The sequence below is a fragment of the Carcharhinus amblyrhynchos genome, unplaced genomic scaffold, assembly GCF_965287045.1.
Source record: "Carcharhinus amblyrhynchos unplaced genomic scaffold, sCarAmb.v2.hapA scaffold_42, whole genome shotgun sequence".
NCBI classification, from domain to species: Eukaryota; Metazoa; Chordata; class Chondrichthyes; order Carcharhiniformes; family Carcharhinidae; genus Carcharhinus; species Carcharhinus amblyrhynchos.
This window is the reverse complement of record NW_027649783.1, coordinates 160,576-183,321: the sequence shown is the minus strand read 5'-3', so window position 1 is coordinate 183,321 and position 22,746 is coordinate 160,576. Positions and strand designations below refer to the sequence as shown.

The 22,746-nt window shown below is 44.3% G+C and overlaps 9 non-coding genes across 9 annotated transcripts; 7 read left to right on the top strand and 2 right to left on the bottom strand.

Annotated features, from left to right (window-relative positions):
- The first annotated feature begins 503 nt into the window (after positions 1–503).
- On the top strand, positions 504–594 carry trnar-ucu (transfer RNA arginine (anticodon UCU)). Its single transcript is given in 2 exon segments — positions 504–540; positions 559–594. It is a non-coding gene; the product is annotated as a tRNA-Arg (tRNA).
- A 1,187-nt stretch (positions 595–1,781) lies between these two features.
- Positions 1,782–1,863, bottom strand: trnas-uga (transfer RNA serine (anticodon UGA)). The gene has a single exon. It is a non-coding gene; the product is annotated as a tRNA-Ser (tRNA).
- Positions 1,864–2,462: 599 nt separating this feature from the next.
- On the bottom strand, positions 2,463–2,534 carry trnaw-cca (transfer RNA tryptophan (anticodon CCA)). The gene has a single exon. It is a non-coding gene; the product is annotated as a tRNA-Trp (tRNA).
- A 345-nt stretch (positions 2,535–2,879) lies between these two features.
- Positions 2,880–2,961, top strand: trnas-gcu (transfer RNA serine (anticodon GCU)). The gene has a single exon. It is a non-coding gene; the product is annotated as a tRNA-Ser (tRNA).
- Positions 2,962–3,947: 986 nt separating this feature from the next.
- Positions 3,948–4,036, top strand: trnar-ucu (transfer RNA arginine (anticodon UCU)). The gene is given in 2 exon segments: positions 3,948–3,984; positions 4,001–4,036. It is a non-coding gene; the product is annotated as a tRNA-Arg (tRNA).
- Positions 4,037–6,774: 2,738 nt separating this feature from the next.
- Positions 6,775–6,856, top strand: trnas-cga (transfer RNA serine (anticodon CGA)). Its single transcript has one exon. It is a non-coding gene; the product is annotated as a tRNA-Ser (tRNA).
- A 5,600-nt stretch (positions 6,857–12,456) lies between these two features.
- trnaw-cca (transfer RNA tryptophan (anticodon CCA)) lies at positions 12,457–12,530 on the top strand. The gene has a single exon. It is a non-coding gene; the product is annotated as a tRNA-Trp (tRNA).
- A 2,753-nt stretch (positions 12,531–15,283) lies between these two features.
- trnap-ugg (transfer RNA proline (anticodon UGG)) lies at positions 15,284–15,368 on the top strand. Its single transcript is given in 2 exon segments — positions 15,284–15,319; positions 15,333–15,368. It is a non-coding gene; the product is annotated as a tRNA-Pro (tRNA).
- Positions 15,369–16,547: 1,179 nt separating this feature from the next.
- trnas-cga (transfer RNA serine (anticodon CGA)) lies at positions 16,548–16,629 on the top strand. The gene has a single exon. It is a non-coding gene; the product is annotated as a tRNA-Ser (tRNA).
- Positions 16,630–22,746: the final 6,117 nt, after the last annotated feature.

Below are 22,746 nucleotides of genomic sequence, written 5' to 3'. Positions count from 1 at the left end.
GGGAAGAGTCTCCACCTCTATCCTATCCATCCCATTCATCATCTTATACGTCTCAATGAGATCTCCCCTCATTCTTCTAAACTCTAACGAGTACAAGCCCAGCTTATTCAGCCTCTCCTCATAGCTCAACCCCCTCAACTCCGGTATCAGCCTAGTAAACCTCCTCTGCACTCCCTCCGAGGCCAAAATATCTTTGCGCAGGTGCGGCTCCCAAAGAATGTGTCTCCCGGCTTATCAAGCCTTTGAGATTTGACTCCAAGCGATACAGGAGAATGAGGAAGAGAGAGAGGGAGGATCATTCTGTGATGGACACATTTCCTGGATAAAGGTGTGTATTTCCACAGCTCTCTCAACAGAAATAAGATGTCCCAACACGAGTTGCAATCAGTGAAGTTCTTCTTAACAGTTCTTGACGTTTAAACTATGAGATTGTTGAATTGACCAATAGTTTCTACATTGTCAAAAATCCATATATGGACAAGTAAAGGAAGGACCTCGCGCGTGGCTCTGTGGCGCAATGGAAAGCGCGTTGGTCTTCTAAATAATGGCAAATTAGCTATTCAAAGGTTGTGGGTTCGTGTCCCACCAGAGTCGGATTTTTGATCAGATTCGTAGCAAATAGTTTGCTGCTTCATTGATGTGATTCACCTTCGGCACTGACATTTCCTGCTCTGCCATCTCTCCATGCTGTTTCTGTTAACCCGGCTCCCAGGGAAACCACTGACTCGAGAATAAATCACAAACACCGGGTGCTTTCTTAAAGTTTGATACAACATTCACTGTTTGTGTTAGAAATAGTAACATCTTTCTCAATTCGATATTTCACTTCTTTTGGAAGATAAAAAAGGTTGAGGAACATGCAACAGCAATTTATAAATCAATAAATAAATATCTGTGCCCTGAAATGTAGGGGTGTTATCCTGACGTGTCTGCTGCGCTTGTCCTTCCAGGCTGTCGTAGTCATGGGTTTGGAAGCTGCTGGAAAAGTAGCCTTGCTGAGTTGCTGCATCGTGTAGATGATGCACACTGCTGTCATTGTGTGTCGGGAGGGGAGGGAGTGAATTTTTATGCGTGGGACGCGAATGAAGTGGGATGCTTTGTCCTGGATGGTGCTAACCTTCTGTCGCTCTGTGTGTGTCCTGATCGTCTCTTACTACTTTTCTGTGTGTTTTTCTCTGCCTATTACATTCGGGTTGATGTTAAGTGTTACTTTCCAGCCAGGGTGAGCTTCCCAACACGTGGGTTTGGTTTGAAATAAAAATACAATGAATAGTTTCTTCTCTCCCGCGCAACAGGGATAGGCAGGAAGTGGTAACGTTCGGGGCAGAGTGGCGCAGCAGAAGCTGGACCCATAACCCAGAGGTCGATTGATCAAAACCATCATCTGTTATCATGTTCTCATAGAAATCCTATAGTACAGAAAGAGGCCATTCGGCCCATCGAGTCTGCACCGACCACAATCCCACCCAGGCCCTACCCCCATATCCCTACATATTTTACCCACTAATCCCTCCAACCTACTCATCTCAGGACAATTTTTAGCACAGCCAATCAACCGAACCCGCGCATCTTTGGACTGTGGGAGGAAACCCACGCAGACATGAGGAGAATGTGCAAACTCCACACTGACAGTCACCCAAGCTGGGAATCAAGCCCAGGTCCCTGGAGCTGTGAAGCAGCAGTAATAACCACTGCGCTACCCCAAAATTAGCAGTTACAATTTTTGTTTAGTGGTTCCCCCACTAAACAAGTTACAATCTCTAAACAGTGCACATCAGACTCGCTGCGAGCAGGGCTCGAACCGACGCGGGGAAACCCCATTGGATTTCAAATCCAACGCCTTAACCACTCGGCCATCGCAGCTGCTTGGGGTGGTCTCACTAACATCAAATAGTAACATTCGGCTGCTGCCCAAAGGCAAGTCTGAGTTTTCTCGACAGTAAATTTGTTTCATCATCTTGATTTTCATTAACGGGGAACACAGCACATTTATCCCAGGTTCACAGTAAGTAATCTCACTAAAACAGGTTAAAGCCCAGCAGGTTTATTTGGCAGCATGAACTTTCGGAGAGTTCCCCTTTTATCAAATAAGTGTTTAGCTCAGTTGGCTGGGCAGTTTATTCAGCCAGAAGCTCGGGATTAACTCCTGTATCGGTTGAGATTGTTTTTAGCCTTGCTCCTCTCCTGAGGTATGAATTATCCTGTTAAATCACCACCAGTCAGCTCTCTCTCCTTTGATGACCCACAGAAACATCTGAGATTGTGGACCTTGCTTTAACTTTGCAAGAAATGAACACCTCACAATTCTGACATATTGTTTCAGATATAAAACTGCAAAAAATAATCTGAGCATGCGAACCGGAAGCATCCCTAAAATATCATTTCTACCATCGTTTTGAAATTTGTCATTTCGGGGACAATTAACTTTACCCAGATACAAAAGTCGACCCAGAAAAGTTTCATGAGCCTGACGTGATTTGAACACGCAACCTTCTGATCTGGAGTCAGACGCGCTACCGTTGCGCCACAGGCTCCCACTGCTTCCAGCTTTTTACATCCGGGTTACGTTCGGCCAATTCAAAACCAGACAGGGCCCAGGGAATGGAACTGTCTCCCTCTTTACTTTCTGTGGTTAGACATGGAATGGAAGAGTAACAGCGAACCGAGATTAAGGAGTAAACAGCAACACAACATTATCCTGCGGGAGAAACATGTTGTTTGTTACGGGTGTTAAAACACAAGAGCTGGTTTGGTGAGAAGTCAAAAGAGAAAACGCTGGAAAATCTCAGCGGGTCTGGCAGCATCCGCAAGGAGAGAAAAGAGCTGACATTTCGAGTCCAGATGACCCTTTGTCAAAGTTTGGTGCCCAATTATTCCATGACGCGGTGGCCGAGTGGTTAAGGCGATGGACTGCTAATCCATTGTGCTCTGCACGCGTGGGTTCAAATCCCATCCTCGTCGGTGATGTATTTACTCTGACCCTAAAACTGATGGCTTGTTTAAGTGTTTTAAGGTTCGCAGAACCGAAATAAAGTTTGGACACACAGGCTTGAGGGGTGAATGTTCCAGAACAATTCCACATTCCCAGAATTCTCATCCTCGGAGAAACTTGAATCAAGTTAGGTTACCAGCTTTGGACAGGAGTTCACCACCCGGCAAAAATATGGTGTCGGAATCTCCAAAGCAGACGCCAGTGGCAAGATTTTATCTTTCCAGAATCGGCAGGTCAGCCCTGAAAATTAGTGCTGTATTAGCGGGATTGGCCATGCTAAATAGCCCCTTAGTGTCAGGGGGATTAGCATGGTAAACATGTGGGGTCACGGGGATACAGCCTGGATGGGATTGTTGTCGGTGCAGGTTTGATGGGCCGAATGTCGTCCTTTTACACTGAGGGCCCTCTCTGAAGTTCCAGGCGGCAGTTTTATTTCTCTGAGAAGATTGACACACCAGTTCCTAATTTCTTCACATTTTATTCCAAAAGCGGCTCAGATGAGATTCGGACCCACAACCTTTGACCATCTCACAAGACAATGACTTGCTGTCTAACATGCCAGTACCAACTGCCACAAAAGGTCCACAGCAGACACCATTTCCCTGGCCCTGCACTGAATCCTGGAACACCTAGATAACAAGGACACCTAAGTCAGACTCCTATTTATTGACTAGAGCTCAGCCTTCAACACTACTATTCCCACAAAACTCCTCTCCAAACTCTGTGGCCTGGGCCTCGGCACCTCCCTCTGTGACTGGATCCTGAACATCTGAATTCACAGACTTACCTTGAATGGATTATCTTATGTTGATCTTTCTCTACGCCCTAGTTATGTCTGTTACACCATATTCTTAACAGTTCTTGATGTTTAAACTATGAGATTGTTCAACTTACGAATAGTTTCTACATTGTCAAAAATCCATAGATGGACAAGGAAAGTAAACTCCCAGCACGTGGCTCTGTGGCGCAACGGAAAGCGCGTTGGACTTCTAAATAATTATTTTAGCCATTCAAAGGTTGTGGGTTCGAATCCCACCAGAGTCGGATTTTGGATCAGATTCGTAGTAAACAGTTTGCTGCCTCATTGATGTGATTCACCTTCGGCACCGACATTTCCTGCTCTGCCATCTCTCCATGCTGTTTCTGTTAACCCGGCTCCCAGGGAAACCACTGACTCGAGAATAAATCACAAACCCCGGTTTAATACAACATTGACTGTTTGGGTTGGAAATAGTAACATCATTTTCAATTTGAGATTTCACTCCTTTTGGAAGATAAAAAGGTTAAAGAACACACACACAACAACAGCAATTTATAAATCAAGAAATAAATATCAATGCCCAGCAATGTAGGGGTGTTATTCTGATGTGTCTGCTGCGCTTGTCCTTCCAGGCTGTCGTAGTCATGGGTTTGGAAGGGGCTGGAAAGTAGCCTTGCTGAGTTGCTGCATCGTGTAGATGGTGCACACTGCTGTCATTGTGTGGAGGGAGTGATTTTTTATGTGTGGGAAGCGAATGAAGTGGGATGCTTTGTCCTGGATGGTGCTAACCTTCTGCAGTTCTGTTCAATCTATATTGATCCAGGCAAATTAACTCAGGAAACCAAGTGATCTGGTTTACTCCCACAGTCCAAAGATGAGCAAGTTGGGTGGATTGGCCATACAGGATTGTCCCTTGGTTCCCCAAGGTGTTTGTATAGGGAGATTACCGGGGTGGATGTGTGGCACCGCGGGGATAGGTCCAGTGTGCGATTCTCTGTTGGAGAGTCGTTACAAGCTCGATGGGCAGAATGGTTTCCTTCAGCACTGTTGGGGTTGCGTGACTCTAAGGCCATTTTGAACTGCTGAAGTATATGTGATGTAGGATCACACCTGTTAACCAGATTCTGTGGCAATTGGACAGTGAGCCACAGATGCAGCATCCAGGTGCTGTTGGTCAGATTCCGTGGCAAGACCCAATCATGTCTGTCCACCACCGCATCCACCCCCCCCCCGCTTCCCCCCAACCGCCCTCCAATTATTATAGTGATTGCAAATATCATTGTGTTTCTTTAGGGTCAATATACAAATTATTTGTTCTCAGAATCTCTAAATTCTCCAAAACCAACATGCTTAGCAAATCAAAAACATAAAGGAACTTGGGAGTCCTTGTTCAAGATTCTCTTAAGGTTAACGAGCAGATTCAGTCGGCAGTTAGGAAGGCAAATGCAATGTTAGCATTCATGTCGAGAGGGCTCGAATACAAGAGCGGGGATATACTTCTGAGGCTGGATAAGGGTCTGGTCAGACCCCACCTGTAGTTTGTTTGAAGTTTTTGGCCACATATCTAAGGAAGGATCTGCTGGCATTGAAAAGGATGCAGAGGAGGTTCACGAGAATGATCCCTGGAATAAAGAAACTGTCGTATGAGGAACGGTTGAGAACTCTGTGTCTGCACTAGTTGGAGTTTAGAAGCATGGGGAGGGGGGTGGGTTGGAGTGGGGGATCTTATTGAAACGTACAGGATACTGCGAGGCCTGGATAGATAGACACGGAGAGGATGTTTCCACTAGTAGGAGATATCAGAATTAGAGAGGGCACAACCTCAGGCTAAAGGGACGATACTTTCAAACAGGGATGAGGAGGAATTTTTTCAGCCAGAGAGTTGTTCATCTGTGGAACTGTTTGCCACTGAAGGCTGTGGAGGCCAGGTCACTGAGTGTCATTAAGACAGAGACAGATCAGTTTTTGATTAATAAAGAGATCAGGGTTAATGAGAAAAGGAGAATGGGGATGAGAAAACTATCAGCATGATTGAATGGCGGAGCAGTCTCAATGGACCGAGTGGGATAATTCTGATCCTGCGTCTTATGGTCTTATGGTGATTCACTCAACTTTTCCAAATCACTCTGTCGGATATGGTGTAAGGTGGCACTGAGAGAATGGGATGGAGAGAGAATGCGGTGACTGCAGTCTGACTCTGATTCTTCAAACCAGTTAGTGCCCCCTTGTAGAAAGTGAATGTGTCTGAGAACAGGAGAAAAGCAGGTCGTGAGACAGGGATTTATTTTCCATAAAAACTAAAACAAACTTCGAACCAGTCAGTGTCTGTCTGAGAACTGGAGGGGAGGGGAGGGGGTCTGCTCAAATAAAATTCACATCAATATTCTCATCATCCATGTGTGTCTGACGGAAAATCTAGTTTAAAGTGGAAACGTTGTTGAGATTTTTTTAAAGCCCTGGAAACTAATCAATGAATTCTCAGTCAGAAACAGTGGTAAAGAGGAAGCTGAACCTGTCCAGACAAGCCAAGTTCAGTTTACAAACTGCGTTATGGACACATCTCGTGTCTGATGAAATCAGCAACTCAGTTAGTTCCGTAATTATAACGAATGAAAATAACGACTCTTTCAACCAAGCGAGTGTTGGTGATATCGCGGTGGGCAGAACTGCCTTTCAAGCAGCTGGCTCGGGTTCAATTCCCGGCGTCGCAATGGGAATTTATTTAGAAACTTGTCCTCTTGTGTCTCCAAACAAATGGACATAAATTTCAAACGCAACATTTGATGGGAATGAAATAAAAATAAATCTTTTATTTTTTTCTCTAAATTTCGGAATCTATTTGCTTTTAATGAACATTTTTTCGAAACATAGAAACAAGCCTCTGAACTAATAAATGAGTTCTCATTCAGAGAGAAACATACAAAATAAAAGATGAACAAATTCAGCTCGCACACTGCTCTCTGCATCATTGTTATGTCTGATAAAGTTAGTAGAAATGTTACCGAGCTGGGGTAAATAAGTTGCTGCGATGGCCGAGTGGTTAAGGCGTTGGACTCGACATCTAATGGGGTTTCCCCGCCGAGGTTCGAATCCTGCTCGCAGCGAATCTGGTACAAAATGTTTAAAAGTCACGATTTGTCTTGAGGGGCAGCCGCTAAAATAAAATGTAACTTTCGGTGTTTCTCTTTTCAAGAAGTGGATTTGTGCTGTGGGCCGGGATGTACTCAGCTGGCGAACTGGGCTGAGTGTGCTGGAAATTCCATGAGAGAGATCATGACGAGAGAAGAAAGAGAAATAAAGCAGCATCAGGGGAACAAGGACAAAACGAGGTCTCATATCAGAGGAAGATTCTTATGTAATTACTCACAGAACATAAAGATCATATTTCACCAGAATACAGTGAATGAATGAGAACTTCAAAATGCTGTTTAGATGATATGAAATGGTGTTCATTCAAACACATTGCAAAAGCTGCTCATTACTGGGCGTAAGACATTCCTGGTTATAACAGCTTGAGAAAGGAGATTTCAGGTGGGAAAATAGGGAGGGATAATCGTTTTGGGAAACGAGATTTATTTGTAATCATAAGGAAGCAGGAAAAATTCCTGTTTAGAACCGCGTTAACATTCTTGTTGCTTTGAAGTAGGAGTGGGGACGGGATCCAGTTGTTGTGATCCATATTGTGATAAACAACCTTATCTCTGTGAAATCGATTCTAAACATGAAACGTTCACTGATTTCTCAAGATTATTTAGGGTCCTTTTTGAGTAACGGTGGAAGACCGGGTAAAAGGACCTGTTTGGGGTTCATCAGCAACGAGGAAATACATTAAAGAACAGGTCCTCAGGGGTTACAATCTCTGGATTATTACCCGAGCCACATACAAATTGGCATTGGGGTGATTGACATAATGTAAAGTTCACTAGACTGAAGTCTGGAGCTGGGAGTGAAGTTACGAGGAGTGATTAGAAAAATGAGGGCCTTTTTCTCTGGGGTTTAATTACATTTTTCAGGATGTGATGGTGGGGGTAAAGAGAGCCGAATGATTCCTGCTGGTGGAGGCTGGGGGAACCCTGAGACCTGGTTTCGGGGGAGGATGGGTAGAGAGAAAGAGGGACAGAGTTTAACTCCCAGGAGAGAAGCTGAGTAACAATTGAGGCCCCTCCTAGTTTTGGAATCTTGCCCTCACCCAAAAGGGAATCAGTGAATTGTTAACCCGGGATCGATATCTTCTTGTTAACAGTGGTTATTAAGGGTGACGGGGTAAAGGGGTGAAGGTGGAGATTGGAAACAAAGCCGCCTTCACCTTCCCGAATAACAGAGCAGGCTCGAGGGACTGAATGGACTCGTCCTACTCCCACCCCCTGTGAGCAGATATCTCAGAGCATTTTAGTGAGTGCAGAAGGTTACAGAGATAGGGAGGGTTGTAGTGGCTGGTGGTGGTAGGAGAGGGAAAAATAGTTGTAATTGCTGGAGGAGGTTACAGGGAGAGGGAGGGGTGTAGGAGCCGGATGTAATTATAGAGATAGGGAGGGTTGTAGTGAGTGGAGGGCTTTACAGAGATAGGGAGGTCCGTAGATGCTGGAGGAGGCTACATAGATAGGGAGGGGCATAGGAACCGGGGGTGGTTACAGATACAGGGTGGGATGTTGGGGACTGAAGGAAATTACCGTAATAGGAAGGGTGTAGGAGCTGGAGGAGGTTCCCCAGATAGGGAGGGTGAAGAATGTGGAGGAGGTTACACAGATCGTGAGAGCTGTCGGCAGCTGGAGGAACTAAAAAAAGTGAATTGCTCTCACCCGGTGTGGCACTGAGCCCCACACACACAGCACAGGATGATTCCAATTTCTGTGCTGATTGGCCTGACTCCAGAGAGTTTGCAACACCACCATTGCTGAGACTGGGGAACTGCTGCTTGACAGGAAGGTGGCCATTCGGCCCATTGAGTGTGCACTGATCCTCTGATTTACCCACACAACCTCACATATTTACCCTGTTAATCCTCCTAATCTAAACATACTGGGGGACATTCGGGGAAATTTAGCATGGTAAGTCCATTTCCCCTATCAATGGAGTGTGGGGGGAACCAGAGCACCCGGAGGAAAGCCAAGTGGGCACAGAGAAAATGTGGAAAATACACACAGTCACTGAAGGCCAGAATTGAACCCGGCCCTTTTACTTTTCATTGCCTCTCTATAATCTTCCGACCAGAATGAAACACTTCACAATTCTCAGCTTTGAATTTCAGCTGTAACTTGTCCATTCATTCCGTCAACTTGTCTCTGTCCTTTTTGCAGATTTACACTATCCTCCTCAGAGTTCACAATGCTTCCAACTTTCACATCATCCACAAATTCTGAAATTGTGCCCTGCACACCATGACCTCGGTCACTAATATATTCTGGTGCATGTTCACAGTATCTACAGCTTGTGTGCAGATCAATGTGATTTACTGCAGTTTGAGGGTGAAAACAGAAAAGCGGAGCCAATGCAAATGTTTGCATATTCCATGGAAATGTTGCAGAATTGTTATCAAGTAGTTTTGTTATCATCGTTATCTTCCACATTGTTGTTTAACTCCAGCACGAGTGTGAGGGAGCTTCAGTCTGGCCACACAATTCCACTGCAAAACACCAAGAATGCAATGGACGGAAAAGACACGCTCAAAAGCAGCAAAAGAGACTGTTTGTAAATGAGTGACGACAGACAAAGGTTCCGAGAAACCGGCAGGACCCGGAATTGATCATTCACATGTTAAATTAGTTTCCTGTTGTAAATATATTCTTGTAAGCATATTTCCTGCTGTACAGCTGTCCTGCTTTGAACTATTGCTCAAAGATGTTCACTGTTGTTGTGTAAAGTGTTTCACTGTTTGTAAATATATTTCCTGCTGTGCTTTATGATATACAGCATGGAAACAGGCCCTTCGGCCCAAAGTGTTCATGCTGCCCATTGTCTTTTTCCCTCGGAGTTATTTCCAATTATCCGTGTTTTGCCAATATCTCTCCAGACCAATCTTACCCAGGGAACTGTCTCAAATGTTGCTGAGTGTTTTTTTTTCTTTCTGCTGTTGTGAAATATGCTGCCTTGTTGTTGTGTTTCCGGCTGTGTAAATATTTTTTCTTCTTTTCTGTTCACATATCGCCTTCCCTTGCAAACGTGTTCCCTGTTGTGTAAAAAAGATTCTCCGTGAGGACTTTTCTTGTCTGTAAATTGTTGCATGTTGTGTTAAGATGTTCCCTCTTCTTGTGTAAGGCTCTGGTTGCAGAAAAAGCCATTTACTCCAGATCGAGGTTTTTCGGGGAAAAAGGAAGCCAAATAACAGTTGGTGTACTCCACGGAAAAGTCACGACTGCTTCACAGTTACCATTAAGGTGTTTTATTATCACTGTGAACAGGAATAGCAGAGGATGGTTTCGATGCATCGACTTCTGGGTTATGGGCCCAGCACGCTTCCGCTGCGCCACTCTGCTACGACGAATGTGCCACTCTGCTGCCCATCAATGTCGTCAGACAAATGGTCACTCCTCTGTCGTTGAATAGGAACACCAGTGTGAGGAGGCATCACTGCATCACACCGAGAATACAATAGACAGAGAAAAAGACACAATAGCAGCATGAGAGACTGCTTGGACACATGGAACGACGGACAGAGTGTTGGGAAACCGGCAAGACACGGAACTGGAAAATCCATCACTATTTTAAAAGGAATTTTCTGTTGCATTACATGTTTGTAAATATATTTCCTGCTGTGTAACTGTGCTCTCTGTTGTTGAGAAATGTTTTCTGCTGTTGTGTAAAATGCCTCCCTGATGCTGTGAATGTGTTTCCGGCTGTGTAAATATGATCCATCTTGTATCAATATTTTTATAATATTCTGTTAATAAATGCCCTGCTCTGTAAACGTGTTCCCTGTTGTGTCAAAATATTCTCCGTGAAGATGTTTTCTGTTCAGCTAATGACTCGTGGTGTGCCACAGGGGTCAGTGCTGGGTCCATTGTTATTTGTCATCTAGATCAATGATCTGGATGATAATGAGGTAAATTGGATCAATAAATTTCCTGATGATACAAAGATTGGAGGAGCAGTGGACAATGAGGAACATTTTCAAAGCTTGCAGAGGGATTTTGACCAGCCAGAAAAATGGGCTGAAAAATGGCAGATGGAGTTTAATGCAGACAGGTGTGAGGTACTGCACTTTGGAAGGGCAAACCAAGGTAGAACGTACAAGGTTAATGGCAGGACACTGAAGAGTGTAAATAGAACAGAAGGACCTGGGAATACAGATACATAATTCCCTAAAAGTGGCGTCACAGGTCGATAGCGTCGTAAAGAGTACTTTTGAACATTGGCCTTTATAAATCAAAGTATTGAGTCCAAGAGTTGGAATGTTATGGTGAAGTTGTACAAGGCATTGCTGAGGCCGAATTTAGAGAATTGTGTGCAGTTTTAGAAAATAGAACAGCGCAGTACAGGCCCTTCGGCTTTCGATGTTGCGCCAACCAGTGGAACCAATCTAATGACCCTCTAACCTAAACTATTCCAATGTTATCCATATGCCTATCCACTGACCATCTGAACGCCCTTTTGGTCACCTAATTACAGGAAGGATATTAATAAGGTTGAGAGAGTGCAGAGAAGGTTTACAAGGTTGTTGCCGGGACTTGAGAAACAGAATACAGAGAAAGGTTGAATAGGTTCGGACTTGATTCCCTGGAAGGGAGAAAAATGAGGGGAGATTTGATAGAGGTGTATAAAATTATGATGGGTATAGATAGAGTGAATGCAAGCACACTTTTCCAACTGAGGCTCGGGGAGAAACAAAAATAGAGGACATGGGTTAAGGGTGAAGGAGGAAAAGTTGAAAGGAAATAATAGGTGGGGCTTCTTCACACAGAGAGTGGTGGGAGTGTGGAATGAGCTGCCGGATGAAGTGGTAAATGCGGGCTCATTTTTAACATTGAAGAAAAGCTTGGACAGGTACATGGATGAGAGGGGTGCGGAAGGATATGGTTCAGGTACAGGTAAGTGGGACTCGGTAGAAAAATGGTTCGGCACAGCCAGGGAAGGCCAAAAGGCCTGTTTCTGTGCTGCAATGTTCTATGGGAATGGGGAATGAATGCTGTAGCTGCGGCGCAAAGAATGACATGTTGGACTTTTCATCGTTGTCTGGTGAGATATTCAAAGATTGTGGTCAGGAACTCATCAGAGTCGGCTTTTTAGGTCAGGAACTGGTGTATCGATGCTTTTAGAGAAGTGAAACGGCCGCCGCGAAATTCATAGAATCCCCACAGTGCAGAAGAAGAACATTCGGCCCATCGAGCCTGCACTAACAGCAGTCCGACCCAGGCCGCATCCCCAGAACCTCATGTATTGAGTCCACCCTCAATAACGAGGCAGAAAAGACGCATTCCCGACGAGGATAGGATTCGAACCCACATGTCCAAAGCAGAATGGACTAACAGCCCATCGCCTTAACCACTCGGCCACCTCGTCATACAATGGCGGCCTTTCTAATCACCTCTTGAACAAAGAACACATTTCTCCAGCAGGATAATGTTGTGTTTCTACGTCCTCGTTAATTTTGTTTCGCTGTGACTCTTCCATTCGATTTAAATCCCGAGAAGGTAAAGAAGGAGACAATTCCCTGTTTGAGTTTTGAATTCACCAAACATGACACAGACGTAAAAACGAGCCAGCAGGGTGAGCTTGTGGCGCAACGGTAGCGCGTCTGACTCCAGCTCAGAAGGATGCGTGTTCAAATCACGTCCGGCTCAAAGAACAGTTGCCCCTCGGCGTTTGGATTTTGTATCTGGATAAAGTTGATTGTTCCCGAAACAACAAATCTCCAAACATTGATAGATGCAATATTTTAACATCCTGTATGTATTTGCTCAATCTACGCCTGTACCTCGGGCAAGTAAAAGACAATACAATGAAAGAAATGCATCTCAGCTGTAAAGCACTTTGAAACTTCCAGCCGTTTGAAAAAAAAACACATTGCGAGACAAGCTAAAAGCAAAATACTGCCGATGCCGGAATCTGGAACAACAAATGAAAATGCTGGAAAAACTCAGCAGGTCTGACATCATCTGTGGAGAGAGACCAGCTGAGATTGTCCAGAATGTTCAGACTTCAAGACACCCCGTCTTTCCTCCAAAATTAAAAAGAACATGCGGTTTGATATGAACGGCAAATGCACCTTTCTGTCTCCACCTGATTTGTGTTCTTTCTTCATGCATCCATCTCATTCTCTTTCCTGCTAATCCAAAAGTCTTAATGAGTCAGTTAAAGCCGCTGTTTGCTGCATTAAATGGTTCTCCGTATTGGGGAAAATAACTGATCTCGTCAGAACTGAGTTGTCGCTCCGGAAGTGTAAGTGGCAAGTGTACAATGCGTATTGTCGCTTCAAGTGCCCGTTCCTCGTTAGTATAGTGGTTAGTATCCCCGCCTGTCACGCGGGAGACACGGGTTTAATTCCCCGACGGGGAGTTCGTCGTATTCTTATTACTTCAAATTAAACTTGTGTTGTTCTCGAACTTTCAAAACAGAAACAAAGACTATCAAGGAATGAAACTTTCAAAAATGCAAATCTTTACATTTGTACCGACACTTTTCGTGACCTGAGATCAACGTTCGTTCAATTCATCAGCATTTTGGCTCACCTTTGATGTGGCGATGCCACGTAGTCAACACGTCGGATATTACCCTGATATTAGCACAATGTCAATAAATGCTGTGATTTCATATTTTTCAGTTCTATTTTTGGATGATCCACTGACTCCCAGATCCCCGAAAATACAAAGGAAAGCTCCACTGTTTTTCAATATTGGAAATCCCTTTGAGTCTGTGAGTTGTGAAGATTCATGCAGCGTGAGGAATGGAATATTAATGCATGATTGTAAGATCAGGAAGGTTCAGATTCGGATTGGACAAAAGTTTGGTGAAGCCACCGCTGGAGGACAGTGTGCAGTTCCAGTCAAATTACTACAGTAAGGATATGATTCCACTGGAGAGGGTGCAGTGTCCATTTACCAGTGACCAGATCGTAGACTGGGATGGAGAATTTGAGCTATGAAGCGACATTGGATTGGATCAGGTTGTTTTATTTAGAGCAGTGAAGGCTGAGAGGAGACCTGATTGAGGTGTAGGAGAAATGGACAGGGTGGATAGGAAGCTGCTGCTGCCTCACAGCACCAGGGACCCGGGTTTGATTTCCGGCTTGGGTCACTGTCTGTATGGAGTGTCCATGTTTCCCCCCATTTGCATGGATTTTCTCTGGGTGAACAAACAAAATTACAGCACAGAAACAGGCCCTTCGGCCCTCCAAGCCTGCATCGACCATGCTGCCCGACTGAACGAACATCCCGCCCACCGTTCCGGGCAACATATCCCTCTATTTCCATCTTATTCATGTATTTGTCAAGACGCCTCTGAGAAGTCAATGCCGTATCCCCGGCAAAGAGTTCCAGGCACCCACCACTCTCTGCCTCATACATCTCTTTTAAACCTTGCCCCTCACACCTTAAACCTTTGCCTCCGAGAAAAGACTCTTTCATCCAGGGAAAAAAAGCTTCTGACTATCCATTCTGTCCGTGCCTCTTGTAATCTTGTGGATGTCAGCAAGTCGCCCCTCAAACTCCGTCGTTCCAGTGAGAACAAATCAATTCCTCCAACTTCTCCTCATAGCTAATGCTCTCCTTACCAGGCAACATCCTGGTAAATCTTTCCTGTACCCTCTCCAAAGCCTCCACATCCTTCTGGTAGTTTGGCGGTCAGAATTGAACACTAAATTCCAAGTACAGCCGATGTAAGGTTTTATAAAACTGCAACATCACTTGCCAATTTTTAAACTCAATGCCCCAGCCGATAAAGGCAAGTACGCCGTGTGCCTTCTTAACTACCTTCTCCACCTGCATTGCCACTTTCAGTGACCTGTGTACTTGTCCACTCAGATCCCTTTGGCTATCAATACTCTTATGGGTTCTGTCACTTACTGTATATTTCCTATCTGTATTAGACCTTCCAAAATGAATTAACCCACATTTGTCCGGATTAAATTCCATCGGCCATCTCTCTGCCCAAGTCGCCAACTCATCGATATTCTGCTGTATCCCCTGATGGCCCTCATCGTTATCCGCAAATCCACCATCGTTTGTGTTGTCTGCTAACTTACTAATCAAATCAGTTACATTTTCCTCCAAGTAATTTATATATTACAAACAGCAAAGGTCCCAGCACTGATCCCTGAGGAACACCGCTTGCCACAGCCCTCTATTCATCACCCATCAAAGGGGCAAACACCGAAAGCCTGTGGGTGCTACTGTCAAATAAACTGGCTGTACTTTAACCTGGTGTTGTGAGACTTCTTACTGTGTTTACCCCAATCCAACGCCGGCATCTCCACATCATGACTTCATCAAAACAGACAGTGAAATGGAACATTGTTCAATAAATCGCTGATGAGTTGTCAAAAAAGTTGCCTAACTTTGAGATACTTTGAAAGGTTCAGGGGCGAGCGTATAGCAGGTGGCTCGTTGGTCTAGGGGTATGATTCTCGCTTTGGGCGTAGCGTTGAAATGCGAGAGGTCCCGGGTTCAAATCCCGGACGAGCCCTGCATCTTTTTTACTAAAGAAAATTCTTTGCAATGAAGGTGGCGACAATGAGTGAAAGCCGAAGCAGTGTTTACCTCCCGAGAACTCCCGAGACAGATAGGTTCTTGATTAATAAGGGGATCGGGGTGAATGAGAAAAGGCAGGAGAATGGGGATGAGAAAACTATCAGCATGATTGAATGACGGAGCAGTCTCGATGGACCGAGTGGGATAATTCTGATCCTGCGTCTTATGGTCTTATGGTGATTCACTCAACTTTTCCAAATCACTCTGTCGGATATGGTGTAAGGTGGCACTGAGAGAATGGGATGGAGAGAGAATGCGGTGACTACAGTCTGAGTCTGATTCTTCAAACCAGTTAGTGCCCCCTTGTAGAAAGTGAATGTGTCTGAGAACAGGAGAAAAGCAGGTCGTGAGACAGGGATTTATTTTCCATAAAAAGTAAAACAAACTTCGAACCAGTCAGTGTCTGTCTGAGAACTGGAGGGGAGGGGAGGGGGTCTGCTCAAATAAAATTCACATCAATATTCTCATCATCCATGTGTATCTGACGGAAAATCTAGTTTAAAATTGCTGTCCGTGGAAACTATGTTCATTTTTAAAAAATAACGCCCTCAAAACTAATCAATGAATTCTCAGTCAGAAACAGTGGTAAAGAGGAAGCTGAACCTGTCCAGACAAGCCAAGTTCAGTTTACAAACTGCGTTATGGACACATCTCGTGTCTGATGAAATCAGCAACTAAGTTAGTTCCGGAATTATAACGAATGAAAATAACGACCCTTTAAACCAAGCGAGTGTTGGTGATATCGCGGTGGGCAGAACTGCCTTTCAAGCAGCTGGCACGGGTTCAATTCCCGGCGTCGCAATGGGAATTTATTTAGAAACTTATCCTCTTGTGTCTCGAAACAAATGGACATAAAGTTCAAACGCAACATTTGATGGGAATGAAATAAAAATAAATGTTTCATATTTTTCCCTAAATTTCGGAATCTATTTGCTTTTAATGAACATTTTTTTCGAAACATAGAAACAAGCCTCTGAACTAATAAATGAGTTCTCATTCAGAGAGAAAGGTACAAAATAAAAGATGAACAAAATCAGCTCACACACTGCTCTCTGCATCATTCCTGTGTCTCATAAAGTTAGTGGAAATGTTACTGAGCTTTGGCTCATAAACAGCTGCGATGGCCGATTGGTTAAGGCGTTGGATTCGAAATCCAATGGGGTTTCCCCACGCAGGTTCGAACCCTGCTCGCAGCGATTCTGATATAAAATGTTTAAAAGTGACAATTTGTTTAGTGGAGCAACCGCGTAAAAAAAACTTCGGGTGTCCCTCTTTTCAAGAAGTGGATTTGTGCTGTGGGCCGGGATGTACTCAGCTGGCGAACTGGGCCGAGTGTGCTGGAAATTCCATGAGAAAGATCATGACGGGAAAAGAGAGAGAAATAAAGCAGCATCAGGGCAACAAGGACAAAACGGCGTCTCATATCAGAGGAAGATTCTTATATAATTACTCACAGAAGAGAAAGATCATATTTCACCAGAATACAGTGAATGAATGAGAACTTCAAAATGCTGCTTAGATGGTATGAAATTGTGTTCATTCAAACACATTGCAACAGCTGCTCATTACTGGGCGTAAGACATTCCTGGTTATTACAGCTTGAGAAAGGAGGTTTCAGGTGGGAAAACAGGGAGGGATAATCGTTTTGGAAAACTAGGAAAGGAGGTTTATATGTAATCATAAGAAATCAGTGAAAATTTCCAGTTTAGAATCGTGTTAACAATCTTGTTGCTACATTTCACTTCTTCCTGAAATCACACACAATTTTTGGCTTCAACTACTTCCTGTGGCAGTGAATTCCACACATTCTGGAGGACGTTTAGTTCTGGAGTCCCCCATCATCGGGAACATTCTTTCTGAATCTACGTTGTCTAATCCTGTCAGAATTTTATCAGTTTCCATGAGATCCCCTCTCACTCTTCTAAACTCCAATGAACACATTTCTAGTCGAGTGGCCGTTCTAGGAGATTCTATAATTAGGGGATTGATAACATCCTTTGTATCGAGAGTTCCACACAGTATGCTGCCTGCTCGATGCCATGGTGAGGGACATCTCTGATTGGCTTGAAAGGATATTGAAGTAGGAGTGGGGGCGGGATCCAGTTGCTGTGATCCATATTGTGATAAACAACCTTATCTCTGTGAAATGGATTCTAAACATGAAATGTTCACTGATTTCTCATGATTATTTAGAGTCCTTTTTGAGTAACGGTGGAAGACGGTGTAAAAGGACCTGTTTGGGGTTCATCAGCAACGAGGAAATATATTAAAGAACAGGCCCTCAGGGGTTACAATCTCTGGATTATTACCCGCCACATACAAATTGGCATTGGGGGGATTGACATAATATAAAGTTCACTAGACTGAAGTCTGGAGCTGGGAGTGAAGTTACGAGGAGTGATTAGAAAAATGAGGGCCTTTTTCTCTGGGGTTTAATTACATTTTTCAGGATGTGATGGTGGGGGTAAAGAGAGCCGAATGATTCCTGCTGGCGGAGGCTGGGTGAACCCTGAGACCTGGTTTCGGGGGAGGATGGGTAGAGAGAAAGAGGGACAGAGTTTAACTCCCAGGAGAGAAGCTGAGTAACACTTGAGGCCACTCCAAGTTTTGGAATCTTGCCCTCACCCAAAAGGGAATCAGTGAATTGTTAACCCGGGATCGATATCTTCTTGTTAACAGTGGTTATTAAGGGTGACGGGGTAAAGGGGTGAAGGTGGAGATTGGAAACAAAGCCGCCTTCACCTTCCCGAATAACAGAGCAGGCTCGAGGGACTGAATGGACTCGTCCTACTCCCACCCCCTGTGAGCAGATATCTCAGAGCATTTTAGTGAGTGCAGAAGGTTACAGAGATAGGGAGGGTTGTAGTGGCTGGTGGTGGTAGGAGAGGGAAAATAGTTGTAATTGCTGGAGGAGGTTACAGGGAGAGGGAGGGGTGTAGGAGCTGGAGGTAATTATAGAGATAAGTAGGGTTGTAGTGAGTGGAAGGCTTTACAGAGATAGGGAGGTCCGTAGATGCTGGAGGGGGCTACTGACCTATATCTGGGTGGACAGGTTTCAATCTCAAAATTTGCCAAAGGTGCAAAACTTGAAAATATTCTGAACTTTAATAAGAAGGATATTGATAATCTTCAAGAAGATGTAGACAGGCGGGTGGAATGGACAGACACGTGACAGATACAACTTAATTAACGTAAGGAAGTGTGAAGTGAGACATTTTGGTCCGAAGATCAAGGAAGACGATATAAAATAAAGCGTACACCTTTACCCTTCCTAATCCCCATTGCACCTTTACTACGCTGAGATGCCACAGTCTCTTCACCCATCTCAGAACTCATGAATATCCAACCTGAAGTCTGCATTTCACCGTCTACGTGTACAGTGATCATTAAACATTTGGCACTCCAACTTTCGTTGGCATCTTCTGAAACGATTCCCTGCTCCGTCTGACAACTCAGTCAATGTCGAATCTTCACCTAGTGCCCTGCCCAAGGTAGGATTATCCTGTCCAGTCCCCATAGTGTTTCACCTTGCTCAGTTGTATTGCCCAGATTGCATCGTTCCAACTTTTCGATTCTCCATGAATAAAAAATGAATAATGGGACTCACCGTTGCAGAGTGGCGCAGCGGAAGCGTGCTGGGCCCATAACCCAGAAGTCGACAGCTCGAAACCATTCTCTGCTATTTCTCTTTTTGCAACAGCAAAAATAATTCCATGGCGGCTCCTTCAAAATGATTTGACATTTCCGTCCAGGGTGCAGTCACTTTCTTCCGCTTCTCGTTACTAGTTAACATTTGAATGAGTAACAGATCGCTGAAATGTCATTTACTCACAGACACAAGCTGTAAATGTTGCAAAGATACACAAGCCGAGGTTTTTTTTCCCTTGGAGCATAACTATAAGGTTCATGGTGGGAGATACGGGAGGGATGTCCGAGGTAGATTCTTCACTCAGAGAGTGGTTGGGGTGTGGAATACACTGCTGCTGTGATAGTGGAGTCGGACACTTTAGGAACTTTCAAGCGGTTATTGGATAGGCACATGGAGCACACCAGAATGATAGGGAGTGGGATCGCTTGATCTTGGGTTTGAACATAACTCGGCACAACATTGAGGGCCGAAGGGCCTGTACTGTTCTATGTTCTATGTTCAAGAATCATCCCTTGAATAAACACTGCCACCTTTCAATGTTTAGCGGGTGAGTTTCATGAAGAGCAGATTGTGATTCCCGCCTTTCTGCTTCTGTACAAATTTAGTCAAAGGAAAATTACACAAATATATCTTCAATTCTCCTTGTCTTTCACAAAGAACTGAGCGTGTGTTGGATACAGTTTCAACAGTAGCTTTAAAAAGATAGAGAATGGATTTACAAATTTAAAATCCAAGGGTGACATCAATGCCTGAAGTGAATTCAGGCATTGATGTCACCCTTGGCATCAATGCCTCAATTTGAATTGTTCAAAATCATAGAATGGAGCATCCATTGTGGATGAAAGGAAACTTTAAACTGTGCCGCTGTGCTGTGCTTCAGGAGCTGGTTTTACACAAATCTCCGTTAATGAGATTTTACCTCTCCTGTTGAGCATTTCTGGAATTTTTTTTTGTCAGATTTCCAGCTTCCAGCTTTGTGTTGTGTTCTGTGCAGGTGTTTAACTGGAACAGGGAACAGGTTCTGATCAGCCCCGTGACATATAGAGTAGAATGTATCTCCCAACTATCAGGCCTGCGAGATGAGACTTCAAGCTGTACAGGAGAGTGAGGAAGAGAGATAAGGGAGCATCATTCTGTGAGGGACAGATTTCCTGTATAGAGGAGGAACAGGTCTATATTTCCACCACTGTTTCAACAGACATCAGATGTCCCAACATGACTTGCGATCAATGAAATCCCTCTTAACCTTTTAACTATGAGATTATTGAACTTATCAATAGTTTCCACATTGTCAAAAATCCATGTAAGGACAAGTAAAGTAAAATTTCAGCATGTGTCTCTGTGTCGCGTTGGACTTCCAAATGATGGTAATTCAGTCACTTAAAGGTTGTGAGTTTGAGTCCCACCACAATCGGATCATGGATCAGGTTAGTAACAAACCAGTTGCTGCTTCATTGATGTGATTCAACTTCGGCACCGACATTTCCTGCTCTGCCATCTCTCCATGCTGTTTCTGTTAACCCGGCTCCCAGGGAAACCACTGACTCGAGAATAAATCACAAACCTTTCTTAAAGTTTGACACAACGTTCGCTGGTTGGGTGAGAAATAGTAACATCTTTTTCAATTAGATATTTCATTTATTTTGGAAGATAAATAAGATTAAGGAACGCAAACACGCAACAACAACTTATAAATAACTACAATCAATAAATAAATATCAGTGTCCTGCAACCTGGCAGTATCTCCTTTTTCACAAATACCACCAGATCTGGAACGTATTTCCAGCATTCCGCTGAACTCCCCCACCACAGTCGGAGGCTTTGTGGCTTAGTTGGTTAAAGCACCTGCTTAGTAAGTAGGATTAATCCTGAATTCAAATCCCAGCGGAACCTTGGTTCTATTTCAATGTTATTTTGATGTTTCTGCTGCGCTTGTCCTTCTTGATCCCAATGGTCGTGGGTTTGGAAAGTGCTGACAAAGGAGCTTTACTGAGTTGCTGTAGTGCATCGTGTGGATGGTGCACACTGCTGTCATTGTGTGTCGGTAGTGGAGGGAGTGAGGTTCTTATACATGGGAAGCGAATGAAGAGGGATGGTCTGTCCTGGATGGTGCCAAACTTCTGTCGTTCTGTTCAAGTTGAATTCACCCAGACAAATGATCTTAGGAAACAGGGTGATTCCGATTTCCTCCCACATTCCAAAGATGAGCAGGTTGAATGGATTTGGCCATGTTAGATTGTCCCTTCATCGCCAAGGTATTTGTATCAGTAGATTAGCGGAGTGGGTGTGTGGCACTGCGGGGATAGATCCTAAGTGCAATTCTCTGTCGGAGGGTCGGTACAGACTCGATGGGCAGAATGGTCTCCTTCAGCACTGGAGGGTTTGTGTGTTTCTCAGGCCATTTGACTGTGTTCGGAATTCCCTGGGAAAATAATGAAAACCTGTGTTGGGAGAACATTGAGTATATTTAGATTTTTTTTACTGCAAGATGATGAAAATACCTGGATCATCTCAAACAAATAGTCGAGATATTTGTGGGGAGTCTCGAAATTTGTCCATCGTTGGAGATTATCCACTGTGAAGGGAAAGACAAAACTGAACTTTGACTGGCACAACTGCAAACATCAGTGGAAAAGAACCAAGGCTCCGCTGGGATTTGAACCGAGGCACACCTGCTTACTACGCAGGCGCTTTAACCAACTAAGCCACACAGCCTGTCTCACCTGCGGGTGGGTTCAGTGGAATGCTGGAAATACGTTCCAGATCTGGTGGTAATTGTGAAAAACCGAGAAACTGCCAGAATTGGAAGGTACCTGTGAACTATCCGACTAAATATTGAACGGTTTAACGTGAGCTGGGTCCACTTACTGTTTTCAGACACACATTTGGTGTAAAATTAGAGATGTGCTTCACACACACAGTTTTCTGCCCTGAAGGCAGCTGTGCTCCTTCTGCGCACGAATTGATTTAAAAAAGAAAATACTTTATTCATACGGGGTATGTGTGTCACTAGCCCGGGAAGCATTTATTGTCCAAATTAATTTTCTTTGAGTAATTGGCGATGAATTCATTCTGGAGACACTGCAGTCCATGTGGTGTATGTACACATAGGCTGCTGTTAGGGAGGGAGTTCCGGGATTGTGAGCCAGCCATGGGAACGGTGATATGTTTCCATGTCCGGATGATGTGTGTCTCAGAGTAGAACTAACCGGTGGTCATTGTCCCTCTGCATCTGCTGTCCTTGTGCTGAGAGATTTCCTGGGTTTGGAAGGTGCCTTGCGAAGGAAAAAAAAAGTGTCTGAAGTGGGATTTGAGCCCAGGCCCCTAAAGAAAATTGCGACCTGAACACAGCACCTTAAGCAGATCGGTTATCCTGACCACATCCGCCAAGGTTCAAAATCTGTGCACAAATCGAATTGAATTCCATCTTTGCAGCATTTGCGTTTCAAACTCGATACGTTTTTTTCCTCCACTTTTTGAACCCCAGCCAGAGGCCTGTGGTGAGGGCTTGGAATGCCCTGCCTGCTGCAGTTGTGGATGCGCCTAGTTTGGGGGCGTTTAAGAGATGTGTGGATAGGTTTATGGATGGAAAGGGTTTGGTTTAGGTTAGAGGGTCATTGTTTTTTAACTGGTCGGCGCAACATCGTGGGCCGAAGGGCCTGTT